General features: G+C 38.7%; 1 protein-coding gene across 5 annotated transcripts in view; it reads left to right on the top strand.

Annotated features, from left to right (window-relative positions):
* abl2 (c-abl oncogene 2, non-receptor tyrosine kinase) overlaps positions 1-18,861 on the top strand; it is a 116,943-nt gene that overhangs the window by 1,749 nt on the left and 96,333 nt on the right. The window lies entirely within an intron of this gene.

Raw genomic sequence — 18,861 nt, 5'->3', positions numbered from 1 at the left:
ATTCTCTTAGCTGCCTGGGCCCTAAGTTCAAAACCTGACTACATTTGTGCTTTTCTTGCCGCCTTTTTACGTTCCTTAAAACCTACTTTTTTGACTGAACTTATGGCCAGCTGCCTGAATATCTCCTTGTATGGCTTGGTGCCAAATTTTACTTGATATCACTCTTGTAAAGCAATTTGTGAAGTTTTATTACAGTAAAGGGGCTAAATAAATACAGGTTGTTCTGTATATTTTGTTAACATCCTTGAATTATTGAGATACAAGCATTGTAGATGTTTTTGTTACATGATTTAAATTGTTTTGTTGAATATTCGTTTCTGTGCAGGTGGATTACCTTTTGAAGTAGGACAGTTATAATCACCCTGATGCTGCAGTTTCTTGGTGTGTGTGTTGTACCATATCTAGTTTTGCTATGGGTTGACATAGTGAGGTGATATTGAGAAGAGATAAAACTTGAGTAGGGCAACTGTGCTTGTTGTGTGTGCCTGAGAAACTGCATTGAGACATTCAGAAACTGTAATAGTGGAGAAAGGCCAACTGGACATTTTCAATAGGGTGTTGCTGGGCCTTGTTGAGTCAATCCAGTGGGTGTCAGTGGTTTGCGGGACCACTTCCCTCACGTTACTATTATTTTCACAAAGTTGCAGGGATATGCAATGTTTTTACAAAGTTACATTTAGTTGAGGCTAATTACATGATGTAAGAGATTGTGCTTTATATGTGCTTGAATTTAATAAGCATCTGAGTTACAAAAGAGAAATATGGATGTGTGACTCCCAAGTACCACAGTGATCCTGAATTGCATGTTTTTAATACATAGTGCCATGGTGTGACTTCTTATGAATTTCATCTGGTTTATTCAGGAATTGATTTCTTACATATGCTTCCCTCCATTTCTTCTTGATCTCCCTATAAATGGCAAGCGACTTTGCTTGCAAGTCCCAACCAATGCCGTGGAAGCAAGAAATGACCAATAAAGGCAAATATTTGACTGCTTTATTGTGCCATTTTTTATTTAGCCCTCTGCTTGTGGGAAGAAAGAACCTGACCTCTGCTTAGCACATAATGGCAGGACTGCTGCAGTTGGACACTTGAGATGTAGGGTAGAAAATTGTTGATGCAAGTCTATGTCCAAATGTCCTGGCACTAGACAGTTAATTGATCTTATGTTTCCAAGAGGAAGGAATGGCAGATGGTTGTCACTGCAGTGCCTGTAGTTAATGTTGCTGAGAAAGCACTCTGATAAGGGCCCACTGCTGCTGACATTATTCAGTCTTGTACTAGAAAGAGCAATGGGGGTAAAAGCAGGGCAGAAGAATTGAGGGGTGCACACTTATAAGTTAACATCCAAGAGGTATTGGGTAGATGATGGAGTTTTCTAGCAAACATGGAAAGCATTTCAGATGGCAAATGACAGTTTGACACCTTCAACACCTCTTTGTCCTTTTGTCTATGACATCTTTTGGTTATCTCCACCTATCACTGGCCCTCTATCCAGCTCTACTTGTCCCACCCTCCCCTTAAACCAGCTTATATTTCACCTATTTTTACTTAGTTCTGTTGAAGGGTCATTCGGACTCGAAACGTTAACTGTGTCCCTCTCCGCAGATGCTGCCAGACCTGCTGAGATTTTCCAGGTATTTTTGTTACAGTTTGACCTTTACAGCTTCAGTTCTCAATTCTCCTTGATAGAATGGATTGATGAAGGCATTAATGAGGCAGACCAATGCTGATAAAAGTAACTGCAGTTTATTTGGAATATTGCTCAGTTTGTAATGGACAAGGTTTAAAACTTGTACATAATGATTTAGGAAGGTAGGCCTTGTGTTTCCGACCATAGCTCATTGAGGTGGTGTGGTGGGCAGGTCCCAAAGGAACTGATTTCAATAAGAGTGGCTGTAATTGAGCTTGGCAGTCCTGAGTTAGGGAGGAGAAAATCATCTAAGGTTTCCAAATTGGCAGAGGATAGGATTGATGGTATTAGTGACGTGAAACCCTTCTCACAGAAGGTGTGGTGACCCTATTTTAATCAAAAGAGAGAGCTGACAACTACTGAGCCCATGAGCCATGAATTGACGTTTAAACATTTTTATGGTCATATTCAGCACTCTGCAAGTAGCAAGATGCTTGTTGGATAGGACCATTTTGTTTACATGTTTTCAGTGAAATGACAGATGTATGGGTGATTTGCATCATGAATGTGAGGTGGGCTTGGAGGGTGGAGACAATTTGTCCCTGGGAGGGACTGAATACTTGCTGTAACATAGTGGACTTAGTACAGGTTGTTTATATTGATGAGTTTGAACTGCCACCGGATAAGACCTACCCAGTGATGCTCATTTGGATGATGTAATTGAATTAGTTTATGGTAACAAGCATGGGCCTGATTTTTGGATGAATACGAATTTTGTTTGCTACAGACTGGTACATATTTTTGCAAGATTATTTCAGGTAACATTATTATCGCCTCTAAATTAATTAGTATCTCATTTACGTAAATAATTCAGGTTGCTAACAAATAACAAGCACTCCATCAGTGCTCTTGGCTAGGTTATATTCAGATTTGTTAATGAGCAAGAGCATTTCAATATCTATAACAACTGTAAATCTGCCGACACATGTGTTCTGTTGCAACTGAATCTGCATCTGTCCGTTGATTTCACAGTGACTTAAAGCTGCAATATCATACAGTTGCCCAAGAATTAACCAGTCTCTGTGAATGTATAAGAGCTGCATATGTGTACCTCAGCATTGTCCTTGCGGTTAAGATTCTCTTTCTTCACCTTTTCCCAAGGGTTTTGCCTCACACTGTAGTCAAATTCCACAGGTGCTGCCTGGAAAATTAACGTGAGCCTGCACTGTGCCTGACGGGATGCTATTTTGTTGGTCGGAGGGCAAGGAATCACAGCCAATCTTGTCATTGCCAAACATCCATATTTTCCCTTTATAGTGGGGGTCACTTTGGTAATTGTAAGTTATGATTCTTTCTTTTTGCCCACCCCCTCTTAACCAATTGGAGGGATCTGCTGTTAACCCAGCACAGTTCAGCTCTGCTTGAACCTGACTTGCAGAGTTGAGGGTCAATGTTGGGTTGTGCAGTAACTGAGCTGCCAGGGTGACTTTACTGTCCTCTGTTTTGCAACCTGTCTAAGGGCGCTTTTCTGTTTATTGTCTCAAAAATTTTGACTTTGGCACTGTGTGAGTGTTACCTGCATTACTGAATCTTCACTGCAGGGCCTTTATTTTACATGGGCAGTGTGAAGGTTTTCTCAGCATTTAACTATAACTGAGGCATGTTTTATGAACTAGTTGAAGTAGATGGCAGTTTTGAAGCAGGTTGTCACTGCAAGATGCAACATGAATGATGAGGCTGTGCGTAAGTGCATGTCAAGGAGATGTGCTTACAATTATGAACTGCCCTCTGAAATGGTCTCGCAAGCCACTCGTATTCAAGAAGTTGGCTCATCACCTTCTGAAGGGCAATTTGGAATGGGCAATAAATACTGGCCTTGCCAGCACCAACTGTATTCCAAGTGAATTTAAAAGAACGCCATGTTGCCAGGTTTCTGAGCCACAGCCTTGGAAACAGAAGTGCTTAATTGAATCCCTTTCGTGTTCCTTCCTTGTGAGTAAACGTTAAGACATGATTCTCAATTTTTTTCCAATCGCAAGGCTAAGATTGAGAAGTCACTGTGAGGAAGTGAAGTGATTTACTTGGAACTCTGACCGTTAGCAGCTGCATTTAAAAGAAATAAAGAACTTGCATTTGTATTGTACCTTTCGTGTTCTAGCTCTGTTCCAAGCACTTCAGCCAATGAATAATTTTTGAACTGCAGCTGCAATTGTTTTGTAGAGAATCCTAATGTTAATGACCAGATTCTCTGCTTTGGTAGAGATGTTTGAGGGATGAATGTTGGCTGAGACAGCAGGACAACAGCCCGCTTTTGGAATAATAGCACAGGATCTTTTACACCTCTCTGAACTTGCAAACAGGGCTCTGCTTTAACATTTTATCCACCTTCCATAGATGATATGCACAAGTCCTGGAGTGGAGCTTGAATCCACCACTTCCCGATTTCGATTCAAGGAGGATAGCGCTGAGCCAAGCTGATCCATGTTCAAACAAGCCTCCATGAAGAGCTGTTGATTAGGCACATGACTTACTAGATGTTACATGCTTCAAGAAACTGCATGAATTTTATACTTAATACATGTAGCATAAATTCTCAAGTTCCAAAGGAGAGAATGTTGGTATCTGTTTGGTAACTAATCACCTGCTCTGTTCTTACTTCAAGCTTACATCCTCTATCTCAAACAGAAGATAATCTTGCTTTGCAAAAGAAAAATACTGCAGTTTTTGAAAATCTGAAATAAAAAGAAAATGTAGGAAATACCCAGCTGGCCTGGTCAGGAAGCATCTCTGGAGAGAGAAACAGTTAACATTTCAGGTTAATGACCATACATCATTAATTTGAAATCTTAACTCTGTTTCTCTCTACAGATGCTGTCTGACCTGCTGAACATTACCAACATTTTATGTTTTTACAATCTTACTTTGGTTACTCTAAGAATAAAGAACAAGCTGTTCACAATGCAGTAGAATTGAAAAATAATCATGGTACAAAATAGAGCAGTAGAATTTTGTGGTACAGCAAGAGGCTATTTGGTCAATTGTTTTGTGCTGGCTTGCTGTAAAAGCTTTCCTGTTATTTCAGTTCTCCTATATAAACCACGTCCACTGCATTTCATTTTTTGGTTACTTGTATTTCTTCAAAGCACTTGATAAAATTTGTTGGAAGTGACTTGCCTTCTACAAATCCACGTTAGTTATTCTTAATTAGCCCAAGTCACTTGCGATGAGTATTCATTTTATTCGCTGTTTTGGCCTCAAGGGGCTTACCTAGTACTGATACAAGGCTAATTGATAAGTAAGTACCTGATTTACCCTTTTCTGTTTATGGACAGATGCACAACTTTCAGATCTAAGAATGTTTGAAAAGTTGTTGCCTAAGCACCTGCTTTTTCCTCTCTTCCCAGAGAACTTTGGGTTGTATGCCATCAGGTCCCATGACCTTTTTGATTTTTAAGCCCCACCAATCTTTTTTAGTCATATCTCTTTACTGATATCTTAAATAATTGCTCCATCTTTTCTATCTTTCCCACTACGAAACTCATATGAAAACTGAGGCAAATGACTTGTAAAAGGCTGAAGTGACTGAAACACTAATGTTCATCTTTTGTTCTTGAATCAGAGATATCCTTCAAATATTTTAGTTTTTGCTTGGTTATAAACTTCTTGCAATTTCCTTTGATGTTGCTTGCCAGCCTTAACTTTTGATTTTTGTTTTGCTTACCCATTCGATTTTCTCTTTTTTAGCCCCAGCTTTAACTTTTTTACACTTTAATTTCTGTGCTCATCCAAGGAACTCCAGCGCTACCTTTTCTACTAACTGGAATATGTTTAACCTGTACCCCAGTCACCTTCTATTTGATCAGTTCCTATTTTTCTGTGCGGTCTTAGTTATTAGTTTTTCTTCACAGTCTATCTCGACTAGTCCAATGTGTTTTTTTCCAGTCAAACACCTTTTATCTCTGTTGCCTTTCTTCACTTTATATGCTGCAAATAATGTACAGTTTGCTTTTTTCTCGATATTCCCCCACCCTTGCATTGCCAACTTGGCCCACTTCATTTCCTGGAACAAGATACAGCCATGCCGCTTTCCTTGTTGGATTAAAAATATGCTGAAATAGAAAGTAGTCCTGGACATGTTGTTAATGCATTATTCTTACCCCCACATTTCTTTGGATAATTGCATTCATCCATTATTATAGTCCTGTTGGTCCTGCATTTTTTCTATCTCTTTCTTTTGTCTACATATCTCTAACTCACATCTCTCTGCTATTCATTGGTTAATAATACACTCCCAGCAGAGTAACACGATTCCTTAATTCTAATCAAATCTGTCTTTTTTTGAGGATATATATTTGTATAGAAGAAGGAATTTGTTGTTGCATGATTTTAGTTTACAATTTTCTTGCAATTTTAGCACAAAGTTCAGCAAGTTAAGTAAAGCTCCTGTTTATCCCAGCAGTGGGTCTTGAGCCTTAATTCAATAAGAATGCATCACTGACATTCCCACTCTTAGACCAGCCAACCTATAGCTTCTCCGAGTGAGATTAACAACGGTTATATTCCAACTTGTGACCAATTAAAGGTAATTTTGTTAATAGCTGCCCAAGTGATTTGAAGTAAGATTCTTCCAACTGTTAAACAGAGGATAAAGACTTTAATCTCAACAGAGATTTGAATGTCAACTTCAGAGTTTAAAAGTTAGTAGGCATCCAAATTCCATGTGTCTAACTTAGTTGCAATGTTTGACTTAATTTCCAGTTCCCCTTAAGCAGGAGTCTGATGACAGTAGACAAATTTGTGTGGCTTTGAAGTTTCTTTGTGTTTTCTGTTTTTCCCATGAATCTACCTCAGAAAATAACCTTGCAACATGCCGTTTTCTCACGGGATGTTAGGTTACTTAGTGTTTTCTTCACACTACTTGTCTTTGTTCTTGTCATGTGACATCAACACCACAATTGGCGATTCCACACCCAAGAAAACAAGCCAGGAATGCCTCTAAATTAAATAGATTTAATTGTCAGTCTTAAAATACTTGATATATTTATAAGTCTCTAAGAAATTTGTGCATTTAACTAGTGTTAACCATCTAAACTTTGTTGTCATGCTTTGACCCCCTTTTAGCTTCTAAGATATTTATGGATTTATGGTATAATGTAATGGATATTAAAGCATAAAATGCTTATTAATTGTAATTAGCTTAAGTTTGATCCCTGTATTTCAAGCCTTAAACAAATCATCTATCGATTTTTGGGGAGGTGTTGATATGGCAACAATGGCATGTGGTTTTTTGGGCAGCAAGAGTTTAAACTGTGTTTAATATCTTCATACAACGTTTAGTGAGTGATTCACTAGAGAATATTACTTAAATGAAATTCACTTCCATGATTTGTTATATTACGGAAAAGCTTCATTTGCAGCCTTAATGTAGACATGAGGTCCTGAAGGATTGCACAGAATCATCCATGGGTTGGAGTGTGGAATGAAGCAATCACACCAGAAGGGTAGAGGTGATGTCGTAAAACACAAGTGATTCTTGAGTAGTTTGCCATTATTGTAACCTTCTTGGCATGTTATGCTGAAACACACTCCCAGCTTTTCTTTATCTTAGTGTTCAATGGTCAAGGACTGGTACCAGGAGGAACCCAATGTTGGAACTTTGGGCTTGCACTTGGTTAGTAACAGCAGTGAGGACTAATAAACCCAAGTGGCTGAAGAAAGGAAAATGAAGGTTGAATGCATAAACAGAGGAATGAAGTCTGCATTTATGTCTGTGGACATTTGAAATGAAATGTCAGTTGAATATGACATGGCAGAAAACAAGGATTCAGCATTTTTTTACCTAGATCCTGTGACTGACACATATGAGGAGCAAAATGGATGCTCTATTTGGAGCGTGTGAATTCAAAAAAATCTGACCAACTTTCTGTCCAAGTTAGACGAGTGATTAATTTACTTTTCTATCTATGACCTGTAGAAAATGTTATCTTCAATATTGTTGCTTATTCCAATTATTGATAGTTGCAAGGCTGAAGATCAAGTAACAGGACTGAATTCCAGCTACGTCATTAAAAGTGTGGTGCGAAAGCAAGCAAGAAAATCTTGTACTTATATAGCGCCTTACAAATTCTCAGGACACAAGTGTTTCAAAACCAATTTATTACTTTTGAAACAGCCAGTGAAATAAACATTGCAGCCAATTTGTGCTGAACAAAGTCTCGTGAGTACCCCTGACGTAGTCAAGTTATTCTGTTTGGTGTTGGCTGAGGGGTGAATGAATGTTGGCCAGGCCGCCAGTGTCTCTTAGATATCAAAGCCCTTTTGTGCCACCTAAACTTAGTTGAAAGTCTTATCCAAATGACAACACCTTGATAATGCAATTTGCCCTCCATACAGAAATGAAGTACCACTCTAGATATTTTGTTCAAGTCCTGGAATGAGGTTTGAGCCCATAACCACTAACTTTGGGAGAGTGCTATCATTGAGTCAAGCTGATCAAATGCTAGGTATTGTGTTGTAATGTGGGTCTCTTGTAACAGCCTCACATTTTACATTTGTGAGAATAGGTCCTTTCTATGATCATCAAATATTCAGCATGCTTTTGTACAAGAATTATGAGTAATATAGGTGAGTCCTCATTATCTTGCCCAAGTGCACATTATTTATATCTGAGCCTTGATTGTGCCAACAATTTATTCATCCATAGCTTATCCATTCCTGCACTTAGTACATATCATTGTACATCAACTGCCAGCAAAGGTTGCTGGATCGTGATCAGGAGAACCAGCCTCAGCCGTCTTTTAGCTCCCCAGTTCAGGTATTGACTGACATGAGCTAACTCGTTAGAGAATTTGAACCTGGGACGATGTTCAGTTTCGTTAGAGGTGATTTATCTTGATTTCTCCCATTACTCAAATACCTCTCCAAGGTATTATGGGGGAATCCCATTCTCAAATTGTGAATTTTTCCAGCTTGCATCGTGTTAGGGAATAATTGATTCTTGGCATATTAGGTTTATATATAACTGAAAATAATTTTTAAGTTAATAACTTTAATTGAACGATTCAGGTTATGTAAGTAGCTATAATAGAGATTGAGTAACTTGTAATTGCCTTCTGAATCCTGCTGTTGGGATTTGCCTTATTACTCGTACAATTTAAAAAAAATTTTCACTATTGCATGTGTACTTTATACCAGTCTGGACCCTTTACTGGCATCTGCTGTCTAATGAAGGCACTGATTGCTTACTTCATGTCATTGAGCCATGCTGGATTAACTGTCCTCATGCTGGTTGGAAATCTGCAGTTGATTACCAGGTAACTATGGAACAGTAGAATAAAAATTTTATACCTAAACTTCATGATTGTGTTGCTAACTTCTGGCATAATGCATTTCAGGTAAATTACTTTGATTAAGGATTGTGTGTGTTTGTCTGTCTGTCTTGTCATATGTGGATCGGAGCACGTGGTGATAGCTAGCCTAGTGATTTTATTAGAAAGGAAATTGTTGCTATTTGTCATTTTAATCATTCCATTGTGCACAAATTTTGGCAAAGAATAGAACAAAGGATAACACCAATTAAAAATAATATGGAAAGTATGTTCATAATGCATTGTACAAAAGTGTTTCATCTGCAGTTGTGTGAGTAGTATATCATGTGAAGAAAGTCATGTTCCCCCCACCCAATTGCTTGTCCTTTTCCAGGCAATTGGCTGTGTGTCTCAGCTTGATTTAAGCTTGGATATAGGGATGTAGTGTAATTTCTGCCTCATGTGAAACAACATTTTTAAGTACCCAGGCAGTTCACTGGATCATGAGAGTGCTCAAATGAATTAGCAAAGTTTCCCATGTTGAGAGAAAGCAGGTGCAGATGCTCTTGCTTGCTCCCTAACTTGGAAAAAGTAATCACCAAGGGAGTAGAAAACTCTGTCAATGCATTTGCTGCCTGCCTGGATATTGCACTCCATAGATACCTGATAACTCTAACCACATTTGCACAACAACCCAAATCAGAGCTGCCTGCAAAGGGCACAAAGTTCAGTCTGTTAGATTTATATTGCTTAATTCCATTACCCTACTTTTTCCCCAGTACCTTTTTTATATTTTCTTTTTCAAATGTTAGTGTGCATTGATTTTTAAGTGTGTTCAAGGGTTCTGCTTCCACCACTGTTGCTTATTTGAGCAAACATCCACATGATTTTTAGACCACTTGGGGATTTTAAACAATAATGGATTTGTTCCTTATATAAAACGCAAACTTAAATTATAGTATCATCTCTCATAATTATATGATTAATTTAATAAATTGGTTGTCATAGTACTTGCGTTGTAATTGGTTTAAAGTTCCCTCGATATTCAATGTTCATTTCCATTTTAAATTCTCAGTATTGGATGCTTGTTATAACTGAGTTAATTCTAGGTTAGAAGAAAACATTAATTAGAAGTTTAAAATGTTAGTACGAAATGACAGGTGTGTAATTGTTAAAAGCAACATGATAAATGTTGTGCTTCAACTTCCTCTGCGGTATAGTGAACCATAATGTATGCAATTTATGTATTAAAATGTACGAAAGTGACTGCAGCTTTGAGAAATAAGTAAGAAAGAGCTTGCATTTTTATAGTGCTTTTCAGTTCTCAGGATATCCCAAGGCAGTTAATGACCAATTAAGTACTTTTGATGTCAACATTATGTAGACCAACACTCCAGCCAATTAGTGTGCAGTGAAGCCTTGCAAGCAATTATGATAATCAAATCATCTGTTTCCGTAGTCTTGGGTTGAAGGATAAATTTTGGCCAGATCATCAGGAGAACTCCTCCAATGATCTTTGAATAGTTGCATGAGATCTATTACATTCGTCTGCGCAGATGGGACCACCATTTAATATCTCATCAAGAACCTCTAAATGCAGCATTTCCTCAGCACTGGACACTCTCTGAAGTGGGATTGAGACCTAACACCTTATAAATCAGAGGTTCAAACATTCTGACCCAAAGCTGACATGGTCATGTTCAGCAAAGAGGCTGCTTTTAAATGTTTACAATTCTTTTTCTCAACTATTTTTCTACCCTCTGCCTGCTAGAAGGAATTGACTTCTTGCCTAAATACAGTTGAGCACAGCTTGTATGTTCCCCAGGATCTCGCCCAAGTCGGTCGACAGTATTTACTTGTGAACATTTTCAACTGATGGCATCTCAGCTAAGCCTGATTCTGTCTTTCACCAGATACCAGTTGATAGAGTTCAGGATGAGAACCCTAGCTCTTTTTTTTTGTCTCTCATATGTGAATTGCAGCCGTAGCACTAATTGAAGTGCCCCAGTTGCCTTTGACTGAGATACCTTAACTCTGCATAGCTGGAGATTAATCTGGAACCTTTCTGCCTGGCTGCAGTATATACTGTCCATAGGTTGTGCTACACCAAGCTTAGAATGGTAGTGACCTCCCCCCGTGCTGTAACGATTCGGCTCTTCTTGCCTGATCAAATTCTTGAACACCTTACAGCCCCGTGGTCTGCATCACCAAGAACAACGACTATCACTTTCAAGTTACATACTACATTGCAAGGACTTGTATTGTCATTCCCTTATCACTGGACCAATGGCCTGGAATTCTTTACCTATCACTGTGGGAAGAGCATCAGCTGAAGGACTGCACTGGTTCATTAAGGTCCAGCAATACTTTAGCATTGGAATTCAGGATGAGCATTAAGTATGGCCTTAGTGACATCCATATTGAGAACAAGTTGAGGCAACAGGGCATTTTGTTGTCTCTCTGGGCCTGTTGTTAACGTGATTAAACCATTTTGAGTGGGGAAGGGACAAACCTAAGTGTTTACCAATTTGAAATTATGTCAGTTATGAACTTATTTTCCTCTGTCTGGCCCCTCAGATTGTAATTTTTTGGTGCTTTGTTGGCTTTATATTGTCACTAGCTAATATGAAATTTCGGAGAAATATTGGCTAAAAGCCTTTTTATCTTCTCTTACCTTATCTTGCATAAGTAGCAATAACTCTTAGCAGTAGCTCTTTGGACGTCAGCTGCTGCAATTATATGTTCTCAAATAAATATAAACTGGACCAATGTTAGTATTAGAACTTGTGTAAAACGTGAGGACATCAGCCATGTTTGTTATTCATTCGCCAAACATGGGCATCAGTGGCAAGGCCAGTATTTATTGCCCATCCCATATTACCCTTGAAAAGTTGATGAGCTACCACAACGGAGTGGCTTGCTAAGCAATTTCAAAGGCTGTCAAGAGCCAGCAACATTGTTGAGTCTGGAGTCACACATAGGCCGGACCAGATAACAACAGATTTCTTTCCCTAAAGGACATTAGTGAACCAGATGTGTTTTTATGACAGTCTAGTAGTTTCATGGTCACCATTCCGATAACTATTTTTCAGAAAAGATTATATATTTTCTGTTTCTGCTCTGTGGCAACTATCACGATTCACTGGGAGTAGTGCGCTGCAATATCAAGTCCCGCTGCTCCCCAAGCCACGACAAATGTGAAAAAGTTTGATCAACCCATCTAATTGTTTAATTTAGGTTAACAGAATACAAGCACCAGGTTTGTAAACTTCATAAGTAAATAACTGTTTATTGAACAAATTGTCTTTAACTAGTGGCAAAAGAAATATGAACTGCTAATTTCTAACTCTAAACTCTACCCCTTCTTAAATCCCTATACGCTCCCATACAAGACATACAAAATCCATGTTTTTGTGTGTCTTTAGGGTGGGATAAAACAGTTCAATAGCACCAATTCCAGAGTACAGGATTCGATGGGTTGACTTTGAACCATGCCTTCCAAATTCCATCCAGTTTTTTGTTGATTACAGGAGGTGGCCTTCCAGCACTTTAGTTCTTTTAGTCTTTAGTTCACTAGTTGAGCATTTGCCTTTCAATATTTCTAGTGGTGATTTTCCCCTTTTTCTCTTGACAGGGGTTTTCAGGGAGAGATTAGGTTATAGAGATATGAGGAGAAAAAGCCAGCTAGCTATTGTATAATTACTGGAATCTTACACACACAGGAGAGGGAGGTTTTAGGCCCTTTTCCTTTCAGGCTGGGAGCTATTCTGCTGCAGCGCTCTCTCTCAAACCCTGGTCACCTGGTCAGTATCCAATTAAAACGTTGTTGCGAGGCAGCTCCCCATTAGACCAGACTCCTCGGTGCCATCCTGTCTTTCATGGCACACTCTGTTCCAGGACAGCAACATTGTATATATCCCTCACACTGTTCCAGTAGACATGTCCTTCAAACTACAGCCATTATAATTTTAATCCACAGTCCAACAGAAAAAAAAATGTTCTTTACACAACTCCCTTTCTGTGACCAACTACCAGAAGGTTCCTTGGAATGACCTGTAAACTACTGAACTTTTTTTTTCTTTCCACATTGGTCCTCTTTTCATCACAAAGTAGCTGTGGTTAGATTTTCATAGTAAGTGATCCACATGGGCCATACTGAACAATGGTGAGATTGTCTGTGACTGAAAACAGCCAGATAAGTGATGCAGTAAGTCAGTACACTACCCTTGCATCACTTTGGCCTGAATTTGAGTCCTTGCCAGACTAAAAGCTTGAAAGCTTCCACTGTCTGCCAACTTAAAGGTTTCCATTGAAATTCATTTTATCATCCGCAAACCAATTCCAAGTTGACCTTGCTCACAGCTCCAGTTTCAGCAAGAAATCGCATCAAATTGGCATTCTTTTTCAGAGAAGTGACCAGGATAGTCGTTATAAGAAAAGGACACACTGCATTGGGCAGTAATATATTGATGGTGGGACTAAGAGTACAATGCGCTTCACTCTGCATGTGACTTGTAGTCATTAACTATAGTTAATGTAAGAATGCTTGATACTGGTATTAGGATACTAAAATTTAAATGCAACACCACTTCCTTGGTCATAAAATTTCAGCAGAATTGTTCTCATCCATTCTTAGAAAAAGGAGCTGGTTCTGCTGTATTATGAAATTGGGATTTTTATCCTTAGCATGTTAATGCAGAGAACCAAAGGCCTTGCAGGGAATAACATGCTGCCTCCCATTGTTTTTGCCCAGAGGGCTTCAAAAGAGAAGTAGATGAATACCTGAAGTGAAAAAATTACAGGACTGCGGCGAAAGAGATGGGGAATTAGACTAAATGGATAGCTCTCTCAAAGAGCCAGTATAGGTACAATGGGCCAAGTGGCTTCCTCCTGTGCTGTATCATTCTATGATTCTGCATTCGGACTTGACTTGAAGTGTGATATTTTTAATATGTAAGGTTCCATTGATCCACTGCAAAATAGTGAAAAAGCATTGAGTTCTTCTGCTAGAAGTCTGAGTTAAAAATAGTTTAATATTGTACACATGAGTCCTGACTTCATGTTGGCAGGCAATTTGACAGTGTCCCATCATAATGATGCCTGACCCTCTCCTTGCCTGATGTCCACATGCATGTATTTGTCCACACTCTCCAGCAGGGATCACTGGTCAATCAGTATTTGCAAGCAAGAACCCCAGCACACTCCTATTTACATTCCCTAGCTTAAGCCAAATTGACTGAGGTAGAGTACAATGGTGAGCTTGGTCCTAGCTCTGAAGTTAAATGATTTTAGCTGGAGCAGTATAAGGGTGCTAGACCTTGTCTTCATGCTTTAGATTTTGGAAATGTCATCTTGGCTCCCACCCGCTTGTGAGAATGTTTTGCATTATCATTTATTTCAAATTGAGGTCCTTTTTTCCCATTGTTCATCAAATTTTGATTCCATGTGGAAGCAATGTGTATGTTGTTTTTTAATGGAGTGTATACAGTGGATCATGTTCCTCCTCTCTCTTTTTATTAAAAGCAGGTTCAAAACTTCATGTGCCTTTGTTGTTCTTGGAAACTTCTTCATTGTTTAAGTGTTCTTTTGAAAGTATCGAAAATTGCAATCCGTATTAAAGTGCAGTTTTACCAGCGAGTTACGCACATTTACACAAATATTTTGACATGCAATGAAATAAATGTACTAACTTGTGTTCTGTCAGTAATCACCATCTAAATCTTTCTCCATCTTTGCTAGTGGCTTTATACTTTTCTTTACACATTTCATACAGGTTCTTCATCCATTACCTGCTCTATCTTCACATTGTTCCTTTTCAGTGAACAACCTGCTGTTGCTTCTTCCTCAAAGTAACCAGATGGGGTCATTTCCCAGAATGATCAAGGAAATTGGACAGACTCTTTAAATATCTATTGGCAGCATCCTAAAAAATACTTGAATATTTAAGTTGCTGTTAATTCTTGTATTTTACAAAGATATGGGTCAGCTTTACCTAGTACCCGTAAGGATTCTGTGGTTTATCCCATTAGAACCTCTGTGGGTACTTAATTCATGGTTCACATTTTTAAATCCCTTTTTTGTTGGTCCATTTTGAGCTCTTGAACCTGCCAGATGTTAGTGCTGGGCAATGGAATTTAGGGCACTCGTGTATCATTGTTACGACAGATTTCAACATATTAGAAAATAAATCACTCCTCATTGGTGTGTTGTGATCCTGTCGAGACAGAATAAAAAAAGAAATTTGAACTTCCAGTTGATTTCTAAAAGGATGACGCAACAGGATTTCATGTTTTAAGACGTCTACCGTTGCAACCATACAAAAAGCTCTTTTGAGTAAACACTGTTGTTATAGGCAACATATACTTCAAACTACAGAACGTAACTTTCTCTTTGTACTTTGAATACAATTGAACAACCCCTTAAACTCATTTGATTTTCCAAGACCCAATCCAAAGTGATTCTTAGTTTCCAAGGGCTTACTTCCATTCAGTTCCTTTCCTGATAAATTTTAATCCCCAGAGCTGTCATTCATGGTGAAGGATTTTTTTGGCGATTCTCCCTATCGCACAAGTTAGGCAAATCTTCCAGCCTCATTTCAACTCCTTGTGAGTTTGGTCTTTTCAAGTTGAGCATGAGCTCCCACCTGCATTCCTGTGCAGTGAACCGTTGAGACCTTTGACCCAAATGTGGTCCCAAACAGTTAATTTTTCCTTTGTTTTGGACTTTGGTTAAATAATTTAACGGTGTCGAAACTCCTGCTGTTAAACCAGAGATTGCTGTATAATTCCTTTACCTTGGTGCACTTTATTTTCACTACATGAGCATAGCCTCTGGCAAAGGCTTGTAGAATATTGACCAGAAAGACAAATACTACTTGCTACAGAGGACCGTATTAGTAATAATGTGGTTGAACTATCTGTCTCACAGTATGCTGCCTACTTAAAAATACTGAGCTTTTTTATAAAATGTCCTGAAAGTGATACAGCCATTGTGTTCCTTGCTGTGTGTTTGTCCTGGGAAAGTTAACTACAGAGCCTTGCAGAGTAGCTTAATCCTTCAAACCAGAAATTGTTGCTTGTAACCTGTTGATCTTTGATTACTTATTCTCCATTGTAAATTGAAGTTGTGCTTTTCCATTAAAATGGGTATGGTAGATTGAAAAGGTGTACCATTGGTAGTAAATTAAGTGGTCGTGTCTGGATATGGAATTGTATTTTTGTCATTAAAAAATCTTGGCAGTATATGACTGGGATTAATTTGACTGACATGTTTTTATTTTAAAGTTCCACCAGCAGTAATTTTGATGTTTTCTAGAATGTGCGCTTTGATGTATTTAGTAACCACTAAAGTTAATTCTCTGGAAACGCAATAAGGTTCAGTAACAAATTTACTCTTAAATGAACGAAATGGAAATTGAGCTTAATCCTTTTGAAGTGTATTAATATTAAAAAGTCAAAATGAATGTGATGGTGCTATACTGCAGTGTATCCCACACAGTGGTGAGATTGGGATCCTCCTACTTAGATCGACTAGTAGAGGGAAAGACTCAACTAGACTTCACCTCTCACGAGGCATTTTTACATTGAAAGAATGCCATTCATGGTAGGTTATGGTACTTGTGTCACCGACCACACAGTCTAAAGCAGGGTACAGCAGTTGAAGAGTCATACGGACTCGAAACGTTAACTGTATTCCTCTCTGCAGATGCTGTCAGACCTGCTGAGTTTTTCCAGGTATTTTTGTTTTTGTTTTGGATTTCCAGCATCCGCAGTTTTTTGCTTTTATCTTAGTGTTTAATTGACGACAACAGTTCTTGGGTTTCCTGAAGTACAATTTGGTCACTGCTTAAATCTACAAGTGCAGAGCTAGATGTGGAAGCTTTTTATCCATCATTTGTGATACATTGATCTTGAATAGATATTGATTTAGCCATTGTTTTTGGAATGATGGCAGGAAGAAAGGTACATATTGGAGTTAAGTCCTTTGTTCATATCTCTATTTGATGCCCATCTCCTTGGACATCTGCTTTGTTATGAGATACATATAATGGACAATTAAACAGTGACATTGGCAGATAATAGGGAAGTGGTTGTATGTCTAGTATCTTGGCTGGAAAGTGGCATGTGGGTTTGGGTGAAAAATAAATTGGGAAGCAGAACCAAAGGAGAGAGAGAGAGAAAGTAAGCACGATGGCACAATTGCAAAAGATGGAACCATCTACACCTATCCCACCCCACCCCGGCCACTATTAATCATTGGGATGTGCTGTACATGACGATTGAAGTTGTTGAAGCAAGCAGCTTACACTCTAAACAGGAATTAGAGGCAGCAGGAAAAGGGGAACTTGTCTTGAACGGCGCCATAATTTCCCCTTTTAATAAGTTGGATCAGCCCTCACCTACAGTTGAAGAAAGTAAATAAAATCTTGGAATGTGTCTAAAGAGAAAAATTTGAGCTTGCATGTATCTCTGTGTTCTATTTTGGTCTGTTAGGAAAGATGCACCAAGGAACAAAACAATAGTGACATAAACCTTATAGATATGCAGGTTGCTCTGCTGATGGGCAACAGGCAAACATTCCTGGAAATCTAATGCTAATCAAGTCCACTGTATCAATATGGCAGAATCAGAATGCCACTTTATGCCCTGTTGTAAACACATGTCTACAACCTGACCAGAAAGCTTTGTATACACAGAGGCAAATAGTGAGACCTGAGAAAATCTGGGTCTTAGTTGATGGTGAATGAACATAGACTATTTTTTTGGTACTACTGGTGACTGCAATGGGACCCTATTATGATGCTGACGTACCTTTATTGATGGATGTGCCTGTTCCTATGCCAATGCTTTACCAAGGCCACTTTCTTCCACTTCAACCCCTACCTGTCCGCCTGGCCAAAACCCTAGTCCACATTTTCATCACATTAAATCACCTTGATTTACTTCTCTGCTCTTCCAGCTGGTGCTCTGCCTCAATCCTTCATAGGCTTCAATTCATCAAAAATACTACTGCTTGAATTCCCCACCAGCATATTTCTGAAATCCCTTACCCCCATGCTCTTCAAGCTCTACTAATTTTCTGTATCTGTAAGTCGACTTTAGAACACTCATTCTCAAATCTTTCCATTGTCTTTGCTCATCTGACCTTTATTCATGTCCCAGGCTCCTCCATTTACAAAATCTTTTCCTGAAACAGAGGGCTTTTCTCTTTCGTAACTCTTCACTCCACCATTGGTGTCTAGCTGTTCAGCTGCCCTGCTTGTGCCCTGGAAAGCTCCTTGTCCAGTTTGCTTGGCACTTGCATTTTAAAACTTGCTTGAATCTTTTCTCTGACTATGCCTTTGATTTCTCCCACACTCATCATTTTTGGCATCCTCTTTTGTTTAGTCATCCAATCTTTGAAATGTCTCCTTGTATGTTAACACTGCTGTACAAATGCAATTGATTTCAAAATTGGTCTGACCTCAGGTTGTCAGTGAAAGTCGGGGCTTTTAATAATCCCTGGGCAAATGATTAGAAGGAAAGCTAAAGGAAGGAAGATTATTTTTCTAGTTAAAATGTGTAATTGCTTCAGGCAAAATTTGGGGGATTGCGAGGGGCATTTAGGGTGTGTGATGGCATTGGTTATGCTTGGGCTTGCCATTTAATTTTCTCACTCACTGCATAGCTTGCAATCGGCAGTTGATGATGAACCTTTCATGTTTTTTTCTGGTAAAGGAGAAAATTGAGTAAATTGGTGTGTTTATGATGCAGCATACTAATCTGAAATACAAACCAGATTGGAAATCGCAGCTACTGCTCCAAGAGTCACAGCTTGGCTAAAGATGTAAACATTCAAAAATGTTGTTTTTAAGTGATTGATAAAAGATTAAGCAGTAAAATTGTCAGTTTGTGCAGCCTGCAGTTATGTGCAACAAAATCA

Source organism: Cetorhinus maximus, chromosome 17, assembly GCF_964194155.1.
Source record: "Cetorhinus maximus chromosome 17, sCetMax3.hap1.1, whole genome shotgun sequence".
In the NCBI taxonomy this organism is placed as follows: Eukaryota; Metazoa; Chordata; class Chondrichthyes; order Lamniformes; family Cetorhinidae; genus Cetorhinus; species Cetorhinus maximus.
This window is presented reverse-complemented; position numbering and strand designations above follow the sequence as displayed.